Source organism: Mesoplodon mirus, assembly GCF_964341445.2.
Source record: "Mesoplodon mirus genome assembly, chromosome: 8".
Classification (NCBI taxonomy): Eukaryota; Metazoa; Chordata; class Mammalia; order Artiodactyla; family Ziphiidae; genus Mesoplodon; species Mesoplodon mirus.
In genome coordinates, this window is record NC_138984.1 from 93,209,769 (window position 1) to 93,229,945 (window position 20,177).

The 20,177-nt window shown below is 40.3% G+C and overlaps 1 protein-coding gene across 8 annotated transcripts in view; it reads right to left on the minus strand.

Moving 5' to 3' along the window:
* SESTD1 (SEC14 and spectrin domain containing 1) overlaps nt 1–3,764 on the minus strand; it is a 141,400-nt gene extending 137,636 nt beyond the window's left edge. For 4 of the 8 annotated variants that reach the window (XM_082630963.1, XM_082630964.1, XM_082630965.1 and 1 more), the window contains exon 1: nt 3,473–3,560. The gene's annotated coding sequence lies outside the window, so the exon portion shown is untranslated. Of the gene's footprint in view, nt 1–2,593; nt 2,654–3,141; nt 3,195–3,472 lie in introns of those variants that run through there. The other 4 variants (XM_082630960.1, XM_082630961.1, XM_082630959.1 and 1 more) reach the window with 4 other exon arrangements.
* Between the last annotated feature and the right edge of the window lie 16,413 nt (nt 3,765–20,177).

Here is a 20,177-nt window from a genome sequence, read left to right on the forward strand (position 1 = left end):
ATCACTAATTATTAGAGAAATGCAAATCAAAACTACAATGAGATATCACCTCACACCAGTTAGAATGGGCATCATCAGAAAATCTACAAACAACAAATGCTGGACAGGGTGTGGAGAAAAGGGAACCCTCTTGCTCTGCTGGTGCGAATGGAAATTGATACAGCCACTATGGAGAACAGTATGGAGGTTCCTTAAAAAACTAAAAATAAAATGACCATATGACCCAGCAACCCCACTACTGGGCATATACCCAGGGAAAACCATAATTCAAAAAGACACATGTACCCCAGTGTTCACTGAAGCACTATTTACAATAGCCAGGTCATTAAAAAAAAAAAAAAAACTACTATAAATTAAACAGACATTTTTCCAAACAAGATATATAAATGGCCAATAAGAACATAAGATGCTCAACATCATTAGCCATTCGGGAAATGCAAGTGAAAACCACAAGATACCACCTCACACCCACTAGAATGGCTATCATCAAAAAGACAACTTTGACATGTGTTGGAGAAAATGCACCCCTCATACTTTGATGGTGGGAATGTAAAATGATGCAGCAGCTATGGAAAATAGTTTGGCAGTTCCTCAAACAGTTACAGTTACCTTGTGACCCAGCAATTCCACAGCTAATTATATACCCAAGAAAACTGAAAACACATGTCCACACAAAAACTTGTAAATGAGTGGTCATAGCATTATTACTCATACTAGCCAAAAAAGTGGAAACAACTTAAATGTCTATCAACTGATGAATGGATAAACAAAATATGGCATATCTATACAGTGGGACATTATTCAGCCATAAGAAGGAAGTATCTTGATACATGCATAATATGCATGAAACCTGAAAACATTACGCTCAGTGAAAGACACAAAAGGCCACATATTGTATGATTCCATTCATACGAAATGTCCAGAATAGGCAAATCCATAGAGACAGAAAGTAGACTGGTGGCTGCCAACTGTGGATGAAGGGGAATGGGAGTGGCACTAATGGGTACAAGGGTTTCTCTTCAGGATGTTCAAAACGTTCCTTGAATTAGTGATGAGGTTTGCACTACCTTGTGAATACACTAAAACCACCAAATTGTACGTTAAAAAAGTGAATTCTACAGTATGAGTTATATTTTAATAAAAGAAAACTATTCTAGAAATTTAAGTTTCTGCTATTTTATTTATTTATTTTTGACCATGTTGGGTCTTCGTTGCTGCACGCGGGCTTTCTCTAGTTGTGGCGAGCGGGGGCTGCTCTTCATTGCGGTGCACGGGCTTCTCATTACGGTGGCTTCTCTTGTTGCCAACCATGGGCTCCAGGCGCTCGGGCTACAGTAGTTGTGGCATGAGAGCTCAGTAGTTGTGGCTTGCAGGCTCTAGAGTGCAGGCTCAGTAGTTTTGGCACACGGGCTTAGTTGCACCACGACATGTGGGATCTTCCCAGACCAGGGCTCGAACCCGTGTCCCCTGCATTGGCAGGCAGATTCTTAACCACTATGCCACCAGGGAAGTCCCTCTGCTACTTTTTAATAGTTAATATCCTACTTTTTTCAGGAGGCTCTTCCTGCTGCTTGTAACAGCTATGAAAGGTCTTTGAAGTTAGATGTTACACAGATGAATGGTATTTTTAGTAAAGTGAAACTACTAATTATGCCAGAGAAACTTTCTGCAGATCAGATTAATTTGGTATTATTTTATTTCTTCAAAAGAAAAGTCCTTATTAATATCGTTTGTTTTTAGGGAGTAGAGAGAGGTTCAAGGAGTCTTTATAGAGTACATTAAAAAAAAAGCTAAAATATAGTATTTTGTTTTTAAATTAGTGGACATTTAGTTTTCACACATGCCCATCAATCAACTAAAACACAAGCAGATGGAACTTTGCAATCTCTACCTCTTTCCATGTTCTGCATTCTGCTGTCAGATTCTAGGTCCATCACCAGCTCCTTCCAATTATTATTCACAGGAGTTTCAGTGCTTGGTAAACTATTTTAAGTGCAATCAATTCATTCCCTAATGCTGGGGAATTTACAGAGTAGGCCCAATTTTTAAGGTTAAATTTAGTCTAGATTGTTTGAATAAATATACAACAAAATGATTTCCTCGAATTTGGAATACAAAAACAATCTATAGAGTTGTGTAATGCTTTCTAAGTCCTTTGGGAATTTTTTCCTGAATTCGGTCATGGGGTAAAGACAGTCACTAACTTTTGTCCACACAAAGTATTATGTATAAAAGCTTCCTGGTTCTAGAACAAAGAAGTACTTTATTGCTCAAAGCAGAAGGCAGATATTTTCCTTCCATTTAGTATTGTTATACTAAAATAGCATACCAATGAAACCAGCTAGGTAACAGCATGACCCAAGGTATGTAAACAAAGACATTGTTCTTCATTTTGTATTCTTCCTTGGGGGGAAGAAAAAGTTTCGCACATCTAAGCAAATAAGGTTCATCAAGCCAGAGTAAAAACTACGGGTTACTATTTCCCAATATGGGGGTATTTTGAGTGGTGATCTTAATTTGAGGGTCTGCCAACCTATGCTAGCATGCATGGTGGGTATACTTGGCACAGACAAAATGCGAAGAAAGAGGCGACCTGTCAAACAGCTGTATCGAGTTACTCCCTCAACGGCGCTTCCAACTTCTTGGGTGATGTCTGTGTAAGAGAGAAAGATGTCAAAGCACCAAGAAGAGAACCACGGCAGCAGTTGCAGCAGCAGCCAGGTCCAAACGGTGCATCCCAGGGTGAAATGCCACAGGAACCCTCAAGAGCCGGCCAGACTGCGGTTCCTTTCCAATATGAGTCTACCTCACATACAAAAATAAATACACAGCCAGATAACCCTGCCAACCCGCTCTCCCTTCCCGTTGTGACTCCTCCAAAGGCTGGAGGGAGGTTAACAGCCCGCAGGCCCGGGAGAAGCCAAGCCCCACGCCCCGAGGGAGGCGTCCAGGAGCCTCGGTGCAGCCCGGGGGCCTCGGGCGGGCGTCCCCCACCCGCCGGCCAGGGCCGGTCATCGGCCACACAAAGGAGCAAGCCGCGGGCGCTGGACACGGGGACTCGCCCGGGAGCCGGGCGCCACGTTTGGTCCCCGCACGCCGGGTGGACAAGACCCGCCGTTAAATAAGGATTAACGCCCGTACCTGTTGCACGATTCAGGTCCCTTTCACCCAGAAATGAACAAGGGCGCTCAGGAGGGGAGACGCGCGGGCCGCCCGGGCTTTGCGGGCCGCGACCGCACCCGGCAGGCGGCGCGGACGCAGGGGCCGCCCGCGGGGCTCCCACCTCTGGCGCTTGCTTTGTCTGTGGTGGCGGCGGGGGCTGCGGCGGGGCGGGGGCGCCCCTCCCTCAGTCGCGCGGCCCACACTGGGGAAGAAAGCCGGGCCCGCCACCGCCGCCTCCGCCGCCCGCCCGCGCTCCCTGCCCGGCCGCTGGGCCTGCGCGCTCCTCCCGCCCGGGCCGCGCGGCGGCCACACTCACCTGGCTGGCGCTGGCGCTGGCGCTGGCTGCCCGACGTTCCGGGGCTGTGGGGAGGACGCGGGAACGCGAGCAAGGCTCGAGCGGAGGCGGAGGGCGAGGCGGGAGGAAGGCGGACTGAGGGCGGAGCGGGCCCGGGCGGCAGCAGCGGCTCCAGTCACTCGCGGCAAATCGCGTCCCGGCACCTCTGCGCGTCAGGCAAGGGGCGGCGGCGCGGGAGGCTCGGCGACCTCCCGTCACCCTCGGCCCGACTCGCGTCCGTGCTGCCCCGCGCGCGCCCGGGTAGCAGCGGCGCAGCTACACCGCCCGCACGGGAAGGGGGCGGGGCTGGGAGTCCCACGGGGGCTGGGGATTGGGGGTTGGGCGAGGAGGGGGATTCCGACGCCACCAGGCGGACCCCGCTCTCCTCACCACCCGCCGAGCTTCCAGCTCCCAAGCCCACAGGCAGCGTGGGATTATGGAAGGAGAACTGGGCCTAGAGTCGGGAAGCCTGGACTTAAGGACACCCCCTCCCCTTGATGCCTTGCCTGTCATTTGTTTTCTCTGTCCTCATACTGAAATATGTATGTTCGAGTATATGGGCTTTCAAAATTCTAACGTTGTCATCCTGTGTTTGCTGGGATTCCTTTACCCCCAAGTACCCACTGCCAGGAGATGCCAGGAGATGGATCTTCCACACAGAGATGTGTGATGTGTCTGAAGGATAAGGCAACTGCAGGGGAATGGGTTGTAGTGAGGAAGAGCTGGATTCAGGGCATTTGTTTTCCTTTGGGGATCTTTCCATTGGACAGTCCAAAATTTATCCACAAATGGCCCTCGATAATGGCTACTTCCCCATCTTCACCGACACTAGTTATTTTTCTCCAAATGTAGTGACTTCAGAGTCCTTGTTCTTCCAATTTTCTTGCGCAAATCGTTTTTATGTCATTTCCTGAATTCAGTTCAAAAGAGTCATCAGCTAATACACACAGGCTCGGGGCAGCATGTGTTCCCAATCTCAGGCCTTATTACTCACTGTGCCACTCACTTCAGTATCACCTGATTTCTTTAGGAAAAAAAATTTACCATTCCAACAACTAGGCAACTAAGTTTCTCTCTGCTAAAGTTCTCTGATTGAAAATCCCAAGGATTAATACTTCCTCTTATTTCTATGACTGATAATGTCTCCACTACATCAGTCTCTGCCACCATTTAGGTCAAGCCTTGCTAATTTCACTTCTGCTTGTGTTCCAAAGGACTGCTAGGAATGCCCCCAAAACACAGAGCCTCCCCCTTCAAAGGCTTTCCACCTGGATAATCAGTTTCAAGCAATTACCGTGATATCCAAGGCCATTTATGATCTGATCCACAGATCTCTTCAGCTCCAGCTTTAATTCCCACCACATCTCACGCACAGGCTCTGTCTCTGTGCCTTTGTATATTTTCCTCCATCTGAAATTCATCCCTCATTTAACCGGGTGAACTTCCAGTCTCCTTCAAGATAATAAAGATAATGCATCTTTTCCTCCGCTGAATCTTCCCTGACATCCTGAGCTTTTTCCACCCTCACATCCTCACCCCACACACTTACACTGAATTATTCATTCTTTTCTGCTTTCATGTAAACTTTGATCTATTCTCTATGATAACCCTTAGCACTTTCTTTTTTTCCCATTGCTTTGCTTGGTGGTCTTTTCTTACTAGACTGTGAGTTCCTTAAAAGGATGGAGATTTTTGTCTAGTTCATTTTTGGCTCTCAGACATAGCACAGTACTCAGCACTATGAAGGTTTTCTTTAAATATTTGTTCAAGTACTGATGTCACTATTCATTCCAACAAATAGATGTTGAACATCTACTCAACAAGAGGGAAATACACTGCAATCCACAGTCCCTGCTTTCCTTACTTAACCTTCCACAGTATTCTGTTCTTCCTTCCTTTACCATGTGGCATTCTCTGTTTATCATTTTAAACCCTCTCCTATTACCACTCGCATTCTTGGCTTGTTTTAATAAAGCAAGTTCATGCCAAACAATCTATTATAGTAATTCACCAAATATCCCTGCCCTTCCTCTTTCCATACCCTCTTGTTCCACAACAGTGTGGACCCAGTTATTAGATAAGGGGCAACTGCTGCAACAGAAAACACATTATACTATAAATGCAGAGAACAAAGTTTGGGTGCTGTATTTTCCAATAACTACTAAATGAACACAGCTCAATCACTTAAATTCACTAAGCCTCCCCTCTGGAGTTCCTTTGGCTCTGTGATTAGGCTTCATTTCTAGTACTTTGTTAATAAGGTAAACATATCCTTCTTTATATATGTATAAATTGAAGGGACAACCAGATCCTTGCAAAGTAGCTGTCCAGCATATGCTTGAACTCTTGAGTGATAAGGAACCACTCACTACCTCACAATAGTATTCATCTTTGAACAGCCCTGCTAGTCCCTACTTGGAACTGAAATGTGTCTTTTTGTAGATTTGGTAGGTAACAATGATATTAGTAGAAAACACCACTGGAATTAAACTCCAAAGTGGTGTGGTCAGATCGTAGTTCTGTAACTTCTAGCTGTATGACTTTGGACAAGCACAAAACAGCTCCAAGTTATGAGTTTGCTCAACTCTAAAAGGGGGAAATAATAACACCTTAAATCATTATCATTAGTATGAATACAATTGTATTAAAGTACCCAGTGAATCTGAATCTGGTACTCAGATGTACTGAATACAGAACAGCCCAATTCCCCTTCCATACACAGCCTTTAAACATCTGAAGTCAGCAACCAGAACATGTGCCTTCTGACACCAGCCTCCATACACAAGCCCCATTCATCTCCTCCATACACTTTCATCTAAACATACCCTAGTGTCTCTTACAATGTGGCATCTAGAACTGAGTCCAGTATTCCAGGTATACAGAGAAGAATACAGACATACAGTTTTCTACATTCTTATGATGTTTCAAAATTCAGCTTGATATCACATTCATATCTTTCTACCACCCCACACTGTTCATAAAACAAAAACCCTCGAGTCTTTCTTAGGACTTTAACACATACACACCTGTAAAACCATATCTCCTCCAACCTGTATTTATGCAATTTGTTTTTGGAGACTGAGTGTGGATCTTTGCATGTATTCGTCTTAAATATCACTTTGGAAGTTATGTACCAGAATCCCCTGCCAAATAGAAATCAATGTGAAATAAGAATAACATTTTAAAGACATTCAGGACTGGGGTGTGGGGAGAATCACAAAAGCACTTTAAGCAACTCATTCTTAAATTCCTAAATTCTCTCCTACAACTTCCCTTAGGCTTTTTATTAAATGCCATACTTAAATGTCATCTGAATTTATATAACATCTCATTCATTTTATTTTATTTTTATAATAAGTTAATATTTTATGTGCATATGTTTCCCAAACATCATTCTCTGTAACTTCTGAAGAACTCACTGAGATAAGGTAGACCTGCACTGTCAATGCAGTCTTACTGAAGCTCAGCAGGGTCAGGTAACTTGCTGAACACTCACTCTGCACCAAAATAGGCTTCTTGGAGAAAATGCCCCACCCACACGCCCTGCTGAAGGGGTGGCTCCAGGCAGTACTCTTTTGTGCCTCTGTGGACTACTCCTGGGAGGGCACCTGACCTGTTAAACAGCCAATTCACACCCATTCAAAAATGACCTGGGAAAAAAACTCAATCCAAAAGAGCTGGTCCAGGGACTTTCCTAGTGGCCCCGCGGTCGAGACTCCGTGCTTCCAATGCAAGGGGCGAGGGTTCGATCTCTGGTCTGGGAACTAAGATCTCACATGCCACGTGGGGGGCCCCCACCCAAATAAAAAAGGAGAAAAAAGGGTTGGTCCAATCAGACAATCAACTGGGGAAGCTGGACCCAAAGGGAGGCACAGATGGTAGCCATGGGTGAGAAGGGCTCTGACACATCACCAGTGAGCAGAAGACAATGTCAGCCAATGACTAAGCAGAAAACATCCATTCACTCATCTGCTCAACAAATATTTATTAAGAATTTCCTGTTTTAGGTTCTGGGAATGCAGTATGCAGTATGGACAAAATACACAAAAATTCTGCATGGACCTTGCATTATGGTAAATGGGACAGGCAATAAACAATAAATAAGTAAATCAAATATTGTATTAGAAGGTGGTAAGTGTTGGATAAACATTATGCAGGGCAGGGAACTAGAAAGTGCCAGGGGCTGGGGTACAACTTTCAACCACAGGAATAGGGAAAGCCTCACCGAGAAGGTGACATTTGAGCTAAGGCTTGAAGGAGGTGAGGCACTGAGGCTATAGTAAAGAATCTTGAGGGAATCAACTGGTAGTGTGCTGATCAGGAAGCAAACACCAAGAGAAGAGGCAAGCCAGGCAACCCAGAGAGCAGGGCATTCAAAATCTAGCTGGGATCTTTTTAAAAACAAAGCATTCCCAGCACTTCCCCAGGTGTACTAGACCTGAGCCTTTGCAGATGGGACCTCAAAATCTGTATTTTTAGAACACTCCTCAGGTGATTGGGATGCTCCAGCAGGATGAGAAGTCCTACTGATACATTGGGTTCTGAATACCCTTCAAATTCTGTGTTCCAAAAAGCCCAATTCAATTGGCATTCCTCTCCTCCTAAGAAGCTTTGTTGTTCAACTTTCCTGTTATTCCTAGGAAGGAAGCCGGATATCATGGCTGAGATTTCAGTTTTTCTGATTTACATATGTATTCTTTACAAACCAAACAAACAAGAACAAACCCCAACACCCTCTTCCCTGAGGTCACATGTTTGGGTTTCTATATTTTGCAACCAAAATTGCCTAACAAACCACAGTCACAAAGCCAAACCTGCAGCACTGAGCTAGTATTCATTCTGCAACTCTTGCCTTTGGGAGTATTTAGCACTTCAAAATCAATATTTGAAAAACTGTCAAGGTACTGTATTTTTAAATCTAAAGATACATAGCATATATTTTAATAATGTACACTTAATACATTAGTGAATTTTTAAGAAAAATCTATAATAATTTTATTTAAAAATTACTTTGAGTACTTATTTTATTAATATTTGACATTTTAATTCCAAGCTCAAAACTTCTTTCACTGAGGAAGTTAAAAAAGATCTGGTATTTTTTTAAAATGTACTTTTATGGTTCTGAAATTATATAAATAACTCTTTTAAGGGTAGGGTTTTATTTTGTTTTGTTTGCTTTGTTTTGTTTTGTTTTGCCACCTATTAGTTCAGCATCTAGGCCAATGTATTTGGAGTCCTTTAGACAACAGAACTTTTTCCAAGGCCAACATAGTTTGCATTCATTTGTATCAGGTGGGGTTTTTTTCCCCCAATGACACTTTCACACAATGTTTTTAGTAAACAGGCCAAAGGAAAGAGTAAAAAGCAGTGTTTGATTTTTTCATAAAATCAGCAAAATCTTTTTCTAACAGAACTGACTGCTTTTTCTACTAGTGGAATCTTAGGGTTTTAAAGCTGGAAGACACCCACCTATTCCAACATCCTCATTTTCCTGTGACCTGGAAAAATTAAGCAACATACCCAACACTAGACTTAGTTAACAAAATATCTAGTGTCCAGGCCTCCTGACTACTAGTTGCTATAAACTGAAAGTTTATGAATACTTGCAGTATCATCTGTATGTGTGTAAATAGATGTGGTGCATAATTTAGGCATAATACAAGTTTTTCTCTTGAACATCAATAGTGCTTTAAAAGTATTCTGAATAATAGAAAATGAAATAAAATTTCAGACTAAGGAAAAGTCCCTAATTTCAGCAACCAACTTACTGTCACTCTTAATTAATATAAGCTTTGTAATAGAGATTAACAAAGGAGGTCAAGTTAAAGGCAAATGGTTTTACATGCTTCTGGCAATATACAATACATTACATAATAGAGTACAGTAAACTGGCTACGCCAGTTTTTATAGTTCTGTCCAATAAATTTTCTTCCAATAAGTACCACTAAATGTCAATACAATATGTGCTCCAGTAAGTGTTCCTGAGTCAGAACTCTTTGGTTGCAAGTACCAAAGCTAATCTGAATTGGATTGGGGTGGAGGTGTGATGGATTTTCTGGAACAACACTGAGGTAGCTCAAGAGCACTGATGGAAGAACAGCATTTCTGAGGACCTCAGGGACCAGAACCAGAGACCAAAGCAAAGTCAGTATCTTTCTCATCCCCTTCTCCCAAACCTGTTTCTTTTTGACTTGTCTTCAGTCTGTACAATAGCTAAAACTAGTGTTTTAGGCTACAAGAAGAGCCACAGGTTGCACTGGGTGCACAGCCTGCATCTGATGGATAGTTCATGTAGAAAAATATCAGGGGTGGCTAACACTTTGGGTCACATGAATGTTCAAACACTGTGAACAGGAGAACAACCTCCTGGGCGGTGGAGCACTGGGTATCATCACAGGCAGCTCCCATCATGGGAAGAAGTCTCCTCCAAAGGACACAGGGGCATTACCAGCCAAAGGGGAGAGAGGAGAACCAGACTGACAAAACAGTAGATAGTCCCTGCAGGATGTGTACATCTCTAAACCTTGCACTGGAAAGACAATTTTTGTGAAATATTTAATTACCCGCCCAAATATTAAAATTATAATTTCTTCTAGTCTCATAATTGGATATTAAAAATGTACATTCAAGTACCCTATTTTCTGGTTTGTTGATGTGCCTTTAAAACCCTAGCCTAGAAAAATTCTTCGAGTTATTCATGATTAGGATAGAAAAATACAATTTTGCTTAATCAGAATATTTTTACTTATGTGCATTATAGGTCTAAAAAAATTTAGATTTAAAAATAGTTTATTCAAAGCTGAAGAGGTAAAAGCACTTGATTGTCAAGTTTAATCTGCATAGTGAAAGAATCAGGTCTCATTTAAAAGGTATTATTAGTTAAGTTATGGAGAAAGTTCTTTAGTTTCTGTTACATGGTATTTCAATATGGGGCTAGGTCCCAGTTATTAGTAAGACAGAAAAGAATGTTAAAAACAAGCTTGGTCCAAGTCATAAGGTTTACTTTTGTTTTTCCAATGTGTTCCAGTCATCACCCTGATTACAAAGTCAACATTTACCTCAGTGATCAAGCAATGTGTTTTGCTCTAGACTCTCAAAATCTGAGGCCAGAGACTAAAGTGTTCCGTCCTAGCTTCAGTTCTTCCATGCTCAGAAATGGCTTTCTTGTCTGGGTGTTTGGTTGTTTGCTTTTTTTCGGGTTTTTTTTAAATCCTGTGTTCTTGAACAAAATAGGGACAAACCACGTTTGAAAATAACCTCCAGCCATTGTCCAGGCTCCTTTCACTCCGTCACTCTCTCCAGCTGCTCTGGAGAGGTGGTAAAACTCGGCTGTGACTTTAGCAGCTGAATGGCAGCTTGGGAGAAGTCCCAATGCATAAAGCTGGAGTAGGCACTAGCAACACAAAAAGCAAAGGACTGATTTGCTTATGGTATAAAGTGGAAAATGGAAAGAACTGCCTTTTGTATCAGTCCAACTTTTCCTCTCCTTCTAAATAAAACATTATTATGTAACAAAGGGCCTTTAAACAATTTTTTTAAATTGGCAATTTGACAAACACAGATTGTGTCATCCTGGGTTAGAGCCACTTCTTAGGGTGTGGAGTTACTTGATTCTGGCACTGTGGATCAGTGCTCAAAACATGTCATACAAGCTAGGTTCATGCCTCAGTAATATTATCTTAGATTTAGGGGAAGAAAGGAATAAAAAGCATGTTTCCCTTTGGGGACTTGAAGAAAGGGAGCCACAGGGTCCTAGTTGACCATTTTATTCCAAAACCTTAATTTTTGCATAAAAAAGTACGCCAATAAGCCAATAAATGTATCTTATCACCATTCCTAAGATGAAAACACTTATAGTTTAGACTTTTTCATTGTAAAGTATGGCAGCAAATTTGGGACAAGAGCTGTTGCTGGCGCTCAGCTTACTCTCCTGAGAAATGATCCTGCATATTCTGTCTGCACAGAAATTATGCTTAGATGCTTCCATGGTCATTTTAATGTTATACAAGCAACTTTTAAGCATTTTAGTTGGAAAAAAGGTGGAAGTGAACAGAAACATGGGAAAAGACATTCAATGATTTATTTTTTCATACAACCGAAAATGTAGCGCCAGCCTTGCTCTCTTGCCGGAGAGCTAGAGACAAGGTTGAGGACATTATGGGTTTGCTCTCAGTCTCACTGGGAGACAGGAACCCAAACAAACACTCAGTGCAATGTGACACATACTCATCATTAAATTCTTCACGAAAATGCTGTGGAGACCCAGAGAAGAGTCACTGCCAAGGTGTCTAATGAAGGCCTCATGGAGGCTTTGATGCTTGAACTGAGTCTAGAAGAAAGAGTGGGCAGTGTCTAAGCTGGAAAAAGGGAGAAAAAGCAGAAGAAACAATATACACAGTGGCTAAGAGGCACTAAAGAACATGCTACTTGAAGGAGAATTTTGAATATTCTTGCTGTGGCTACATGACCAGAGAGAGGGTCATTTCAGGGAAGATCAAAATGAGAAGTACCTGTGGGCCAAGGGTAGCAAATTCAACAGACTGCAGAGGCCAGGCAGGTAATGAAAATGATCGAAGCTGAGCAGGTCTAGGTGCAAATGCATTCACTGTGAGTGAATGGCTCACCGGAGAATGAAAAACCTCTAAAAATATTGCGCCAAATTATACTTACCTCCCCAAATGTGACAGATTGCATCTCTCCCCATACCCTTGCCAAGAATGGGTATTTACAGCAATATTTATCGAGTGCCTTCTATTGTGAGGGATGACATTTAAGAACTGAGGATGCAGCAGTGAATAAAATAAAATTCTTATCCTCATGGAACTTATACTCTAGTGAGGGGCAGACAGACAAAATAAAGAAGTAAAATGTGTAGTTTTTAGATAAATGCTGTGGAGAAAAGTAAAGGAAGGACGACAGAGAGAGAATGGGAGATAGGTTGGATTTTAGATAGGGTAACCAGGAAGGCGTCGCAAAGAAGGTAGCCATTGAACAAAGACTACAGAAGGTATAAGAGGAAACTATGCAGAAGTCTCTGGGGGAAGCATTTCAAGCAGAGGAAACAACAAATCAAAGCCCCTGAGGGGAAGCCGTACCTGCCAGGGCAGGGAGGTGGAAGGGAACAGAGTGAGAGGGAAAGAGATTGTGTTGCGTCTTTTAGAGAATTCATTGAGGCTTTTCCTCTGAGCCATTTGAAAAATCTTTGAATGGTTTTGAGCAGAGGGATGATAGCCAGGGCTTGTACTTTTAAAGACTCATTCTGGCTGCTGAGTGTAGAACTGAATGCCTTGCGGGGAAGGGTATAAGCCCAGAGACCAGCTGAGAGGTGAGAGATGCTACTCCAGGCAGATGTGATCGTGGCCTGTCCCAGTGCGAGGGAAGCAGGTGGTAGGCAGTGGCTAGATTCTAAGTTAAAAATAGGGCCCCAGGATTCCATGACTGATTAGATGTGGGGGGTCAAGAAAAAAAAGAATCCAGGGATAACTCATGGGTTTGGGGCCTGAGCAATTAGAACAATATTCTATTTACTAGGGGGAAATTGTGGGGAATAGCAGTTTGGCTTGAGGGGGATGGAAAGGGAGGAGGGCTTAATAATTTGGTTTTGGAAATGTTAACTTTGACATATGTATCAGATAATAAGCATAAATTTAGAATAAAGCAGCTGGAAATATGAGCCTGGAGTTAAAGGGAGAGTTCTGGGCTAGGAATATACATTTGGAACTTTTTGGTATATCAGCATAAAGATAATGTCACAGCTATGAGACTTGGTGAGGTTAACAAGAGAACAAGTATAGAGAAGAGGTCTAAAGACTCAACTGTCAGTTCTGGAGATCTAATATTTAGAGACTGGGAAGATGAGGAGGAATCCACAAAAGAGACTTAAAGGGAAAAACCAATGAGGTTGGAAAAAAAAACAGGAGCATGTATTATCGGAAATCAATAAAGAAATATTTCAAAAAGAGGGGAATAATCAACTCGGTCTAATACTACTAACAGGGTGGGTGTATTAGTCAGGGTTCCCAGAGAAGCAGAACCAATAGGTAGGATGTCTGTATGTGTTTTAAGGAATTGGCTTATACAGTTACAGAGGCTGGCAAGTCCAAAATTTACAGAGTGAGCTGGTAGCTTGGAGACCCAAGCAGGACTGACTGTGCAGTTCAAGTCCCAGGGCCTTCTGCTGTGGAATTCCTTTTGTTGGGGGAAACATCAGTCTTTTGTTCTATTTAGGACTTCAGCAGAATGGATGAGGCCCACCCATATTACGGAGGGCAATCTGCTTTATTCAAAGTCCACCGATTTAAATGTAAATATCCTCCCAAAACACTTTCACCAAAACATCCAGAAAAATGTTTGACCAAATATCTGGGTACTATGGCCCAGCCAAGTTGACCCCTAAAATTAACTGTCGTGGCAACAAAGATGAGGCTGAGGGAAGGCAGTTGTATTTAGCAACATACAGGCTATTGACAACCTTAGGAAGAATAGGTTTGATAGAATGACGGGAGAAAGCTTGATCGGAAGGGGTTTACAAGAAAACAGGAGGAGGAATGTCATGCACTTCTGGGTTCACAGGACATGGGGGAAAGAAAACACAGCAGTGTTAAACCACCAGGGCAAACCGACCTGATGTTGGCTGCCAGCACCCAGAGAAGCAGCCTAGGCACAAGAGAGGGAACTAAGGGAAATCCAGCTCTCTCCTGAAGCTGGAGACCTGAAAAGGGGCTACAATGGTCCCAGGTCACTAGTGTGGCATGCGGCTCCACAAACAGGATTTTGGGAGAAACACATCTTTAGTTTAAGTCTTTGAGTATCCCACAGATTAATACTGTATCAACTAAATGAGAGTTCATAATCAATAGGCAAAATATTCAAACATTCAAGTTACCAAACAAAAAATATTTTAAAAAATTACTATGAAATGTTGAAAAACCTTAAAAATTATATAAAAGATGAGTAAGCAGTAAGAGACTTGCCTATAAAACCAGGCAAATTTGAAAACAAACCAAACAAAGCTTTTAAAAATAAAAATAGAATGCTACTCAACACTCTGAATGACCTATATAGGAAAAGAATCTAAAGAAGAGTGGATACGTGTATATGTATAACTGATTCACGTTTCCGTACAGCAGAAACTAACACAACATTGTAAGTCAACTATACTCCAACAAAAAGTTTAAAAATAAAAAATAGAACTGTTAAAAATAAAAATCTCAATTGATTAGTTAAAATACATATTAGGCACAGTAGAATACAACTACTGGTAAATTAAAGGACAGATCTGAAGAAATTATACAGAAGATAAGCAGATGGAAAAAATGAAAGGTTAACATGGGAATTCCCTGGAGGTCCAGTGGCTAGGACTCTTGTGCTTTCACTGCCTGGGTTTGATCCCTGGTCAGTGAACTAAGATCCCACAAGCCCTTCAGTGTGGCCAAAAAATAATAAGGTTAACAGATATGGAAATAATCATATGAGATTACTAGGAAAAGAGAAAGAGAAAGCCTGTTTGTTTCACATGCCTAGCACCAAGTAGGCAAGCAGAAGATAAATAAAACCCACAGGATTCACATACACTGACCCTGAGCCTGACTGGTGCCATCAAATTTTAGATTGATCTGATTAGTAGTTCCTCCTTTGCGGGAGGCTAGGAAAGGGGTTGGGAAAATGGCAGAACCAACAGAAGCTCCTTATCCAAGTTACCAATAATAAATGTGATGCATAAACAGTGGAGCCACTTAACAATATTCATATTTTAAGATCAGACTAATCTTGCCACGTGACATTAGAATTTTCTTTTGGGTGTGGTTTCTTCTTCTTTGCCTACAAACATACTTAAATTTCGATTTATTTATAAAAACTAAAATTCAAAGAATTCTTTTAAGCTGTTATCTTTTCTTTCCCCTTCCATTTAGTAATAAATTTCTTGGGGAAAAAAAAATCATCTAGACTTGAAACGATTATTTGTTCACTATTCATTCACTACTTGCTCCCTCCCAGTTAATCAACTGAAACAGTTCTTTCAAAGTTAACAATGACTACTTATCATATTCAATGAACTTTCTTCCTCTTTCCCTCTTTGTAGTACTTGATACTGTTAACCACTCATTCCCTTCTTTTTTTAAATCTAGAAACATTTATTAAGTTTTGCTAGTCTCTAAATTAGGCCCTGGAAATAAAAATATAAGAGAGTTCTCTGACATCAAGTGGTTTACAGTTTACTTATCAAAGAAGACATATGCACTACAAAATGAAATAAGGCACTAAAAGAAAAAGTGGAACCACAATGAGGGGGTGATTACTTCTACCTGGGGTGGTAGAGGGTATGGTCCAGGATTTTACTTTCCTCCTCAGTTGAGTTTTTTAAAGATAGCGTGTGTGGATCATGTGGATGGGTGCAGACTCAGGCATCACTAGAGGCAGAGGAAACGTGAGCAAAGGTACAGAGGTATAAAGCATACAGGTGTTTTGAGAGTACTGTAAACAGCTCAATACATGTGGGACAGAAGACCCAAGATGAGCATTAAGGGCAGAATGAAAGGCAATGCAAAATCACGGAAGGCTTTTTACTCATTCAAAGGAGTTTGGACTGTATTTTTTTTTTTTTTCAAAAACATCCATTTATTATTATTATTATTTTTTTATTTTTTGCCTTATAACAAATTTAATCAGTTATACATATACATATGTTTCCATATCCCCTCCCTTTTGCGTCTCCCTCCCACCCTCCCTATCCCACCCCTCCAGGCGGTCACAAGGCACCGAGCTGATCTCCCTGTGCTATGCGGCTGCTTCCCATTAGCTATCTACCTTACGTTTGGTAGTGTATATATGTCCATGCCGCTCTTTCACTTTGTCACAGCTTACCCTTCCCCCTCCCCATATCCTCAAGTCCATTCTCTAGTAGGTCTGTGTCTTTATTCCTGTCTTACCCCTATGTTCTTCATGACATTTTTTTTTCTTAAATTCCATATATATGTGTTAGCATACAGTATTTGTCTTTCTCTTTCTGACTTACTTCACTCTGTATGACAGACTCTAGGTCTATCCACCTCATTACAAATAGCTCAATTTCATTTCTTTTTATGGCTGAGTAATATTCCATTGTATATATGTGCCACATCTTCTTTATCCATTCATCCGATGATGGACACTTAGGTTGTTTCCATCTCCGGGCTATTGTAAATAGGGCTGCTATGAACATTTTGGTACATGTCTCTTTTTGAATTATGGTTTTCTCAGGGTATATGCCCAGTAGTGGGATTGCTGGGTCATATGGTAGTTCTATTTGTAGTTTTTTAAGGAACCTCCATACCGTTCTCCATAGCGGCTGTACCAATTCACATTCCCACCAGCAGTGCAAGAGTGTTCCCTTTTTTCCACACCCTCTCCAGCATTTATTGTGTCTAGATTTTTTGATGATGGCCATTCTGACTGGTGTGAGATGATATCTCATTGTAGTTTTGATTTGCATTTCTCTAATGAGTAAAGATGTTGAGCATCCTTTCATGTGTTTGTTGGCAGTCTGTATATCTTCTGTGGAGAAATGTCTATTTAGGTCTTCTGCCCATTTTTGGATTGGGTTGTTTGTTTTTTTGTTATTGAGCTGCATGAGCTGCTTATAAATTTTGGAGATTAATCCTTTGTCAGTTGCTTCATTTGCAAATATTTTCTCCCATTCTGAGGGTTGTCTTTTGGTCTTGTTTATGGTTTCCTTTGCTGTGCAAAAGCTTTTAAGTTTCATTAGGTCCCATGTGTTTATTTTTGTCTTTATTTCCATTTCTCTAGGAGGTGGGTCAAAAAGGATCTTGCTGTGATTTATGTCATAGAGTGTTCTGCCTATGTGTTCCTCTAAGAGTTTGATAGTGTCTGGCCTTACATTTAGGTCTTTAATCCATTTTGAGCTTATTTTTGTGTATGGTGTTAGGGAGTGATCTAATCTCATACTTTTACATGTCCCTATCCAGTTTTCCCAGCACCACTTATTGAAGAGACTGTCCTTTCTCCACTGTACATTCCTGCCTCCTTTATCAAAGATAAGGTGACCATATGTCCGTGGGTTTAACTCTGGGCTTTCTATCCTGTTCCACTGATCTATCTTTCTGTTTTTGTGCCAGTACCATACTGTCTTGATTACTGTAGCTTTGTAGTATAGTCTGAAGTCAGGGAGCCTGATTCCTCCAGCTCCATTTTTCGTTCTCAAGATTGCTTTGGCTATTCGGGGTCTTTTGTGTTTCCATACAAATTGTGAAATGTTTTGTTCTAGTTCTGTGAAAAATGCCATTGGTAGTTTGATAGGGATTGCATTGAATCTGTAGATTGCTTTGGGTAGTAGAGTCATTTTCACAATGTTGATTCTTCCAATCCAAGAACATGGTACATCTCTCCATCTATTTGTATCATCTTTAATTTCTTTCATCAGTGTCTTATAATTTTCTGCATACAGGTTTTTTGTCTCCTTAGGTAGGTTTATTCCTAGATATTTTATTCTTTTTGTTGCAATGGTAAATGGGAGTGTTTCCTTGATTTCACTTTCAGATTTTTCATCATTAGTATATAGGAATGCCAGAGATTTCTGTGCATTAATTTTGTATCCTGCAACTTGACCAAATTCATTGATTAACTCTAGTAGTTTTCTGGTAGCATCTTTAGGATTCTCTATGTATAGTATCATGTCATCTGCAAACAGTGACAGCTTTACTTCTTCTTTTCCGATTTGGACTCCTTTTATTTCCTTTTCTTCTCTGACTGCTGTGGCTAAAACTTCCAAAACTAGGTTGAATAAGAGTGGTGAGAGTGGGCAGCCTTGTCTTGTTCCTGATCTTAGTGGAAATGGTTTCAGTTTTTCACCATTGGACTGTATTTTATCAGTACTCTACAAAGTGCTGAAGGGATTCTCCTTCTCCTTTTTCTTCTCTTTATTATGTTTATAATTTAGAAATAACAACCTTGAAGGAAGAAAGAGGCTTAATTGGAATACTCTAAATCTGGAGGAATGAGACATTGACAACATTGACACACTGATGAACATTAAGATTGACTTCTGTTTTTCCATCAGATATAAATGTTGTAATACATTAGCATTATATCACTCTGATTATTTCCTTGGTAGAAATTCCTGGAAGTAGAAATTACAGTATCAAATTTATTAACAATTATAAAATCTCTTGATACACATTGACAAACTGCTTTCCAAATACAGTCTCAATTTATGTTCCCATTAGCACTGAGAATTGTGTTAATTTTTAAAAAAATTTTTTAAGTGTATAGGCAGAGATTTCTTCTTCATTTAAGTTGCACTTCCTGAATTACAAGTTAATACATTTACTGGAAACTTGTATTTTCTTGTTTTGGGAATTGTCCCTTCATATTCTTTGATCATTTTTCTATTAGAATGTTGTTTTTTCTGGATTTATGTTAAGTATATTGATCTTTTCTAATGTCATGTTTTTTTGCAAATATTGATATGCAAAGTTTTACAACTATTTTATAGCTAAATATATTGAGCTTTTCCTTTGGAAAACTTGATTTCCTTCTCAAACACTTTTCTTTCAATGTCTGTGACACTATTTTATCCTGTTTCCTATTGCTTAGTCCATTTTGCTATAGTGTCTAGCTGATACTTTTGGAGGGAAGGAGGCTTCAAATAGAGATATTTGTCATGGTCTTTGGCCTTTTTATGTCAATGTCCTTACACTCAGAGATGTAACTTATTTCAAATGTTTCACTGGTTTTAAATATTGACCCTCTTAATCTAAAAATATTTTTTCTGGGTAATATATGTACACAGTATCAAATTCAAAAGTATGAAATAATATACAGTGAAAAATAAGTCTCTTTTTCTTCCTGACCCCACCCATCCAATTTCTCTCCTAGGAGGCAATCATGATTAAAGTCTCTTCAGAGCCTTCTAAGAATTATCTATGCATTTACAAATATATGAGTTTGTGTATGTACGTGTATATGTATAATTATAATATATATAATTATGTGTATATATATATAATTTTCCCCACATACATATTAGCATGGAATGTACCCTGTTCTACACATTACTTTTTGCACTTAACAATAGATTTTGGAGATCTTTTACGACCAGTACACAAGACAGCATTGTATTTCATTATTTAAATATAATTTTTATAAACCAGTCTTCTAATGCTAAACATTTAGTCTGCTTCAAGTCTACTACAATCTATTAGAAACATCATTTTGTACTTATAGGATAAGTGCTTAGGACTAGAATTGCTAGGAATATGTGCATTTGTTGTTTTGACTGATTACTGTGAAATTGCCTTTTATTGAGGTTATACCAATTTACAGCCCCTCCAGCAATGCTTGATAACTGTGTTATAAAAATTTTTGGGTTTTGACAGTCTGATAAGTGAAATATTGCATCTAATGTAGTATATAATTGGGTGAGGATTGGTGTCTTTTTTATACATTTAAGAGCAATCTGTATTTCCTTTTTAGTAAACTGTTTTTTCATATCCTTTGCCCCACGTACTCCTATTTTGTATCGAATAGTTGGTCTTTTTTCTTATAAATTTATAGGAATTGGCTTCTAATATATGTTGTATATATTATTTCTCAAATTTTAGTTTATGTAAGATAGTTTTGTTTCCTATAAAATTTCTGATTATTATGTAAACAAATTCACCAATCATTTCTTTATGGCTTCTGT